This window comes from Gracilinanus agilis, chromosome 4 (assembly GCF_016433145.1).
Source record: "Gracilinanus agilis isolate LMUSP501 chromosome 4, AgileGrace, whole genome shotgun sequence".
In the NCBI taxonomy this organism is placed as follows: Eukaryota; Metazoa; Chordata; class Mammalia; order Didelphimorphia; family Didelphidae; genus Gracilinanus; species Gracilinanus agilis.
The window spans coordinates 299,685,441-299,694,840 of record NC_058133.1 but is presented as its reverse complement, the minus strand read 5'-3'; the positions used below and the strand labels follow the sequence as shown (position 1 = coordinate 299,694,840).

Genomic DNA, 9,400 nt, shown 5'->3' with positions numbered 1-9,400 from the left:
GATAGAGAGTCAAACCCAGAGATAGGAGGCTCTTGATTAAAATCTGGCTTGAGATACTTCCAATGTGTGACCCTGGGCAAGTCATTTAACCCCAATTGCATAGTCCTTATTGTTCTTCTGCTTCAGAACCTATAGTCAGTACTGACTCTAAGACAAAAGATAAAGGTTTAAAAAAGTTAGAGGAGCACAAAATAGCTTACCCATATCTATTCTAAGACAGAAGGTAGGGATTTTAAAAGGTAAGGGTTTAAAAAAAAGTTAGATGAGCAAAAACTAATTTATCTATCAGACTGATGGATAAAAAGAGAACTTATAACAAACAAGACATAGAAAACATAATGAAATGTAAAATAGATAACTTTGATTATATTAAATTGAAAAAGTTTTGCACAAACAAAGCCAATGCAACCAAGATTAAAAGAGAAATGAAAACTACGGAGAAAATTTTATGGCAGGTTTCTCTGACAAGGACTTCATTTCTCAAATGTATAGAGAACTGACCCAAATTTATAAGAACACAAAACATTCCTCAACTGACAAATGGTCAAAGATATAAATAGACGGTTCTCGGATGGAGAAATTAAAGCTTTCTTTAGTTATATGAAAAAATGCTCCCAACCATTTAGAGAAATGCAAATAAAACAACTCTGAAGTGTCACCTCACACCCATTAGACTCCCTAAACACGATGAAAAAGAAAAATGATAAATGTTGGAGTGGATGCAATAAAACTTGGACACTAATACACTACTGGTGGAGCTATAAACTGATACAACCATTCTAGAGAACAATTTGGAACTTTGCCCAGAGAGCTATAAAACTGTGTATACCCTTAGACCCAGCAATTGCACTACTATGTCTTTATCCCAGAGAAATCAAAGATAGGAGAAAAGGATCTATATGTGCAAAAAAAATTTACAGCAGCTCTTTTTGTGATAACAAATAATTGGAAATTGAAAGTATGTCCATTACCTGATCAAGTTGCGGTGTATGATTGTAATGGAATTCTACTGTGCCATAAGAAATGATAAACAAGATGAACACAAAAAACCTGGAAAGAATGTGAAGTGATGCAAAGTGACCATGAGCAGATCCAGGAGAACATTGTATGTAGCAAGAACTATAACATACAATGATCAACTGTGGATGACAACTATTTTCAGCAATGCAAGGATCCAAGACAGCTCCAAGGGCATCATGATGAAAGAGATTATCCACTACTATAAAAGGAACCGATGGAGTCTGAATGCAAATTGAAGCATACCCTTGCTTTATTTCCTTCATGACTTTTTTTCTTGTATAAGCTATATGTGTCTTCTTTCACAACATGACAAACATGGAGGAATGTATTGCATGATGGCACATCTATAACTTATATAGTCTGCCATTTGGGGGAAAGGGGAAAGGAGAAAGAACATGAATCACAAAATGTCAGAAAACAATTATTAAAAATTGTATGTACATATAATTAGGAAAAATATTTTTAAAATTCTGACTACTTTCTTTTTTCCCCCCTTCATTAACTTTCTTTCCTTTCTATTCTAGACTTTTATTCTTTGATGTGTGATCCTTATTTCTATTTATTTCTTCTTTAATTTCTTTTTTTCTTCCTAGATTTAAAGCTTCAGTCATCTATTTTGAGTGCTCTTTTCTAAACAATTTCTGTTATTTTCTTGTAGATCTTGCCCTTTCCCTTTTTTCTTTCACTCTTAGAAGGATAATTATGTCCTGAATAACAGAAATAACAAATCCTGAAATGGTAGCATATATTTGAATTTGTACTATTTAAAGTTATAAAATATGTACAATGTGATAATTGGTTCTCCCTCACTGGAAATATGTAGTGTCAATTTGAATAATAATATGATCTTAAGGCATTGATTATTTGTATTAATTGGGACCTCACTTTATCAATCCCTGCAGTAAATATTGTCCCAGGGTAGAAATTTTCCTATGTCCTTGATTATGCAGTTCTTTACTACTCTCTACTCTCCTCATCATCATTTTTTTTTTCCCATTTGCCATTAAATCTTTTTTTTTTTCTAAATCTATGGCTTCTCCCCCTTCTGGATTCAATTATCTTTAGGAGCTCTGATTTTCCTTTTCCTGATTTAGGATGGTGTCCATGGAAGCACAACATTCTTTCACAGGTAATGGTATAAATTTTACATTCCTAAAAATTATACCCATTATATGGTCATTGTCTTCCATTACAGGATCTCTTTCTTCCCCAATGAGAATGCTCTTCAATGAGAACTCCTCCCACCACTGAATTGAGATTTCCCTTTTTTTTTTCCCCATTTCAATCCATTGCTTTGTCACTTTATTGATTCTTTCATATCAACTCTTGAGAAATTAAAGGAATTATTTTTCCTTCATTGTTTGCCACTAACTTAATTAGGGTAGATCACATATTTTTCTTCATCTTCCTCCCCACTTCCATTTTATGTGACCTTCCATTCTATAGTTGTTTCATAAAAAAAAAAAAACAAAAAAAAAAACAATGATTCATTTGTAGGCAGTGTTATAAGACTTAGACCATAGTGTTCAGATATATTCCTCTATTATCCCTTCCATTTAAGTTTTTGCTTTCATTTCTGCCTCATGGGTAGGCTGAGCTAATATAAGAAAAATGAGAATTCTACCTAAATTAATTAATTTATTGCCATACCAATCAAACTACCAAATAATTATTTTACAGAACTAGGAAATATAATAACAAAATACATCCAATAGAACAAAAGGTCAAGAACATCAAGGAAATTAATGAAAAAATGTGAAGGAAGGTGGTCTACTGGGATGATATCTCAAACTGTACTACAAAGCAATAATTATCATGTCGACATGGAATCTAGAGATTCCCAAACTTGTAGCTTAGTGAGGTATGATGAACCCCAAGTTTAGAAATAGTTTGTAGGTTGGAGACCCCAAAAGCTTGTGCTTGTTCCCTGTTCCCATGAGAATCCACCCTGAAGGGAATCTCAGGCTAGCTGTTGCAGACTGAATAATGGACCCTAGGGTAAATGCTAAATACCCTTTTGTCCTAGGTAGTCTTCCCCATTGTATCAAAGACCCTTCTCAGGAAGACTACCTGGGCAGGGACCATTCCTTTAGTATCCATTGTGTTAAGCAGCCCCTTCCCTTACACCCTAGCCTCTAGCTATGATCCCTTTCTCTAACTTGATTGTGTCCTGTCAGTATAATGTCAATCATCTTCCCCAGCCCCTGGATCTTCCCAAATGGTATATAAGTTCCCCAATTTCCTTTGTTCCGGGGGAGTGGTCATCTAGCGTGGTGGCACTCCCAGGGGGATCAGGGAGCAGAGTGAAGCAGTGTTCATTTAGACTCTGCACAAGGCACAGCTCTGCATAAGAGGCCAAGTAGCCCTCATCCCTCTTTCTCTTGATTAAAGAGTGGTTTTATGACTATTTAATAGTTCTGCGTTTTTTCTAAGTTAACAATCAAAATAGTCTGGTACTGGCTAAGAAATAGAATGGTAGATCAATGGAATAGATTAGATACACAATATACAGGGGTAAATGATGTTGGCAACTTAGTGTTTGATAAACCAAAGACCCCAGCTTTTGAAATAAGAACTCACTGTTTAACAAAAACTGTTGGGAAAATTGGAAAACAGACTTGCAGAAACGAAGTATAGGCCAATATCTCACACTCTATACCAAGATACGGTCAAAAATGGGTTTATTATTTAGATATAAGGAGGAATATCATAACTAAGTTAGGAGAACACAGAATTGTTTACTGGGCAGATGTTTAGAGAAGGGAAAAATTTATGCCCAAATAAGAGATAAAAAGCAATATAAGATGTAAAATGAATGATTTTGATTATACTAAAATTAAAAGGTTTTGTACAAACAAAACCAAGGTAACCAAGATTAGAAGGGAAACAACAAACTGGAAAAAAATTTTATAACAAATTTCTCTAATAAAGGTCTCATATTTTTGTCACTGTTTCTAGTAGTTGCTGTTCCTCAGCACTTCCAAGATCTCTGCTCTAGGGCTTTCTGGACATGCTGGAGATTTGGTAGAGAAACTTTCCTCTTTTTGCCACAAATTTTGGAGGCTACATGTGTCTTTTGCAATCTTTGGTCATATTGGAAAACTGCTCTGTGCTAGCAATAGTGGGCCCTCTTTCTTATTATATAAGCTTTTGACCAACCTATATAGCTGTTGAGTAGGAGATGTTTCCTAATGTCATTTTGCATTAAAATTCATAGTCATTATTTAATCTGATGAAATCTTTATGTTTTGCCTAGCGAAGTAAATATGAATTGTTTAATTTGCCTCCTGTTTAAGTAGCTATCTTGGCTGGGAATAAAAACTGGGAACTATAAAGTTAATTTTCTATGAAAAAAATATGTTCTACTTTTTTCTTAAGGCAAATTCATTGTATTTTTTGTTGATTCTACTGAAAGGCATTTGATTGGTCTAAATTATATAAGATTACCCTTCCATCATTTTTCTTTTGAGAATAGTTATTTTCAGGCCTCTACCACAATATATACACACTTACTTTGGACAAATGGGTCAGTCAGAGATGTATAATTAAGGTTCACCTTATTTGACTCTGAAATTCATTCTTTCAAAATAGGTATTAATCTTTCATTTAAAATCAGAGCCACATAACCAGCTAAACATTAACTTCAAAGGCTTTTTATAATTCTAGGTATATAATTAAAGAATTACTTGTCCAAAAGATGAATGATTTTATCTATGTGGGTGTTTCTTTGACAGAGGCTAGTCATAAATTCTCCTACTTAAAGAGGTGGTTTTGTGAATTGCTGCAAACCAAACAGCACCTGGTGGCCAACCTTCTGTTAAGAGAATTACTATTTCAGGAAAATAATAATATCAATGCCTCACATTTCTATTAATCAACCAACAAGCATTTATTAAGAGTCTACAATAGGTCAGTCATTAAGCTGGGTGCTAAGGATACAAATTCAAAGAAGAAACTATCTCTGCCCTCAAAGAGCTTACATTCTAGGAGGGAGACCAGATATTATATATACAATCCTGTGGAGATGTGACATGGAAACCACTTCTATAATTGTAGCAGTCCTTGCCTCCTCAGCAGTCACAGATACTAAAGACTCAAAAAAGAAAGTTTTCCTTGCCAAAATGCATAGCATTATCAAATGGTTCAGCATCAGAAGGGGGTCCCAGGGTTCCAGAGCCAAAAGGACAGAGAAGAAGCAGGAAATCTCAAAGCCACCATGAGAGTCCTCTCCAACTGATCTTAAAATAATGCCACAAGATGAATACAGGAGTAAAAGATCCAACAAGGAGACAGAGTGAAGCAACTTTCAAGAAAAGAACAATTTGAAAGATAGGTAGAGAATATCTGGGGTGAGGGGGGAACCACAGTCAGCAGGAGGCTACAGCAAGGAGTAAGGAACAAGCCAATAGCAAGCTCCCACCCCCACCCCACATCTATTGTGCCAGGTTCTGAACCTAGGCCAAAACCAACATCCAGATCCTGAGACCCTGCCTGGGCCAAAAGCAGTCCAATCCAAAATACACCCCCATAAAGTTCAAAGCAAACCTGCAGTGAGATCTGGAATTCTAGCCCAGAATAGTCTGTACTGTGCAGCCTGATCTGTGTGGGCCCAGAGCAAGGCCAGGAGTCCCAGACCAGGCTTGTGTCAAGAACATAGATACCAGTTTGGGGCAGTTGACAGACCCAAACTGGGTCCCCTGATCCCTGTCAAGGGCAGTCCCCAGGATGCTGACTCAGAGACTGCTGCTATGTGCTGGGTGCCTGACCTGAGAGAGCCCAAAGTGAGACCAAAAGCCTACTCCTAGGCCAGAGGCTAGAATTTCACCTATCAGCAGTCTCAGGGCATAATTGAATCAGTAGAGGGAGGTGGCTCTTAGAACTCCTAGCCCATAGGCCATCATGCTATCTTGGAAGAACTAAAACTGACAGAAACCCAGAAATAAGTCTAAAGGTAGCATCAAGTGTGAAATTAGAATTGATTACCCTAAAAACTATAATTCCCAGCAAAACTATGATCCCCAGCAAAACTACTATTCCCAGCACCCTACTCACTTCCTGTTGTTACATGCTGATGTAGACAGGATATAAATTGGGTGGAGTTCTGTGTCTAGCTCTTTTTTCCTTCCTGTCACAGCTTCGGTGGAGTAGGCTTTTTGAGCAGGTAGAAAAAACTTTGTCATGCGGTTCTATTTTGTTAGATAATAAACTATAAAAAGTATAATACTTCAAAAATAGGCAAATCTGTGCATCAGGAGACCTTCTGGTCTTTGTGGTGCATGATTTGTATGTGTTTCTGAAAAGCAATACATTAGAATGATTCGTGAGAAGTGTATGGGGATGGGCAATGCAAATAAGAATGTAGATAAGGAGGATAAGAGAGAATGTGAGTTTTATTGAGTGAAGGGTAAGTTGGATTATGTGTGTGTATGTGTGTGTGTGTGTGTGTGTGTGTGTGTGTGTGTGTGTGTGATTATGAAGTTTTCTACACTTAAACTGAGCTCCCCCCAAAAAAATTAAAAAAAATATAATAGTTCAAGTATTCAACTTTAATTTTACTCTTGCATAAGGAAGGATTAAAGTTTAAGAAGGTGCCCTAATTGCCCAAGGAACAGAGCCTACCTTGTAAAAGTCTGGGAAAATGAGCAAATATCAAAAATAAATACTTAACCAAAAAGAATTTTTATGGAGACAAAGAGTAAGGCATAGCCCCCTGATGTTGAACCTATGATATGCGTGTCAGAACTGACACACATAGCTACATGCAGCCACATACAGAGAAGTATGAGGCCACATGCCAAGGATGAAATATTTGCTGTAATGTAGTGTAGACACTCTGTGCCAGAGGTCTGTAGGCCAAAACAACAGAACTCTGGCACAGAGCATCTAGTTCTGGGACTTCCGGGCCATTAGGGGACTTTTGACCTCACTTCCAGCCAGCAGAGCAGGGAGTAACGAAATGCTACAGGGGACGCATCTCTGGGGGCCCTGTGATCGCCATTGCCAGCAACCACATAACCAAAGCAACCATTATCCAATCTACTGTTCTGGGGTGTCGTGGATTTCTAATTGACCATCATTATTGAGATAAGTGAGGGGGAGAGGCTGGGAGAGGCGAAGGTTTGTGCTATGGGTTCCGTTTCCTGCCATTAGAAATAGCAGCAGCCATTTTAATTTACATAAGGAATGCCATCTTGCAGCATAGTGCAGACTCCATTTCAGCACTATTACTGTTGTGCATCCTTATTAACCTCTATTTCTGCTTATTAACCCTGCCCTTTCTATAGGGGGCCATGCCTCTATATGATTTTTTGGGGTCCTGAGCGGCGTGGTGGCATAGGATGGTTAAAGCAGGAGAAAGAAAATGAGAACAACTAGACTAGTGGTTAGCCCATGCTGTCCCAAATTCTGTGGGCATGGAAGTTTATTATATATCCTTCTCAAAGAGGTCACAGTTGGTAAGGGGCAATAAATCACACATAATCCATTGAAGTCTAAAGAATACAGATGCAAAGACAAATGGTCAAATTCCAAACCCCAATTTCAGGAGGGGATAATTCCAGGAGAGGAAATATCCCAGGGAGATGCTCACCAGTCAAATCCTAAAGGAGTCAGTTCTAATCTGAATATGCACTCTTATCTGATTAACATTTGTTAGGAAAGGAATCATTAACTCAGTAGATGCTAGTCTACCACTTCAAAGCTCTCCAATAAGAATTGTAAAAAAGGTGGGGATCAAAGACTGAGTCAAAAGAGGAGCCTCAGATTTTTATCTTAGATGGCCCATTCAGTCTGCATCCTGACATGCAGTGCAGAAAAATCATACACACAGTTTTACTTGCCGATGATTTTGTAATGGGATCCAGATAAAATATCTGTTACAGACTCTGTTTCTCTAAATGACTCCTAATAACCTTTTTGGAGGGATCAAGTTGATTTTGGATTAACCTACCTTCTGGTACCAGAGCCTTTTTGGGGCTCAAGTGACCAGGACCAAACACAAAGACTGCCTCAGCCTGGATTGGTCACGTAGGGAATCCAGATAACAGGCCCTAAATTTGATCCTATTTCTCCAAAGGTTTTACTACATAGAACGGCTTCCCACACCTTTCCTAAAAGACAGTTATGTGTGCCATCTGTAAAGATGGGCCCAGTGAGCAATGGTTAAGCAATGGAGTCACAACAGGGATCAAGCTACAAGCACCAGCATAGGGAAGGGGAGTGAGTGAATAGAATTCTTTCTCCTTCCCCTCTTTGGCAGTTGCTGCCCCTGATAACAGTTATAACAGAATCCCTTTTTTGACCAAGAATGGAGGCTATTTTGACTTAGCTATCACAGAGCTAAATTGGCTAACAGATAGGGAATAATCTCACAGAAATTAGCAACTTCCACTGTTGGAAGATTATTCCTAAAGCCCAAAATAGTTTAAGATGACTTCAAACAGCTGTCTTGAACTCTGGATTACAGCTATGCTCAGAGTTTGTCTGGATGAAGATTTGGCTTAGGTAATGTATGAATTGGATTGGTAAAGCCTGAAAATATAACTCCTCACACCCCACAAACTTAACAAGGGAAGGGTTTTATTAATTCAAGGAAACAGAGAAGGAGGGATACTTCTAGGATTGAGGGTGAGGTAAAACGATCTAAATATCTTCAGGAGAATGTCAGAAATAGCAGCAATTCCCCAGAGGGGAATGCCTTTGAATAAACTTATTCCCTACCTTCCTTGCAATCTAAACTTTCTCTTAAATCTAATGTTATAAAGCTTAAGATGGTGAAGGTTATCTTGATTGTAGATCTATATTGACTGGGATACTGCATATAAGGTATTTTCACAGCCTGATTATAGTCAAAACGTAGTATTCAGCAAAGAAACACCCTGCTCCCTGAGCAGTTTAGAGATAAACTAGCTGAGAAGAAGCAATTCCTACCCCTTTCCCAGCCACCCAGCTCCCCCAAAGAGTGAGTTTGCCAAGCTGGGTGTCCTGCTTTTATACCAAAATTCTTAACTGCCCCAACTGCCCCCTCTCCTGGAGTTCTGGGGGGTACTATGGAATTCTGTGAGGCAGTTCATCCCACTTAAGATCATGCATCTTGTGGTCAGTTAGGCTAATTAACCCCTAATTGCCTGCAGGGCTAACAGGCTATCTATAGTTCTATCTTCTGTCACTTCCTCCCTGATGGAGAACCCCCCCCCCAAAAAAAAACAACAAAAAAACAAGGTTAAGTAAAGGAAGTGGTAGTACCAGTAGCTGACCCTTTCAAGAGACATAGACAAAGATGTATGGCATTATAGAAAAAAATGGCAGATCATTTTGTGTTCTATGTACTGAAATGGTAGTGAGCAGAATGTGGAATATAAATAGACATTTTGAAACTAAT

General features: G+C 38.0%; 1 non-coding gene across 1 annotated transcript; it reads left to right on the top strand.

Annotated features, from left to right (window-relative positions):
- Positions 1-6,243: 6,243 nt before the first annotated feature.
- On the top strand, positions 6,244-6,319 carry LOC123248245. Its single transcript, XR_006506314.1, has one exon. It is a non-coding gene; the product is annotated as a small nucleolar RNA U2-19 (small nucleolar RNA).
- Positions 6,320-9,400: the final 3,081 nt, after the last annotated feature.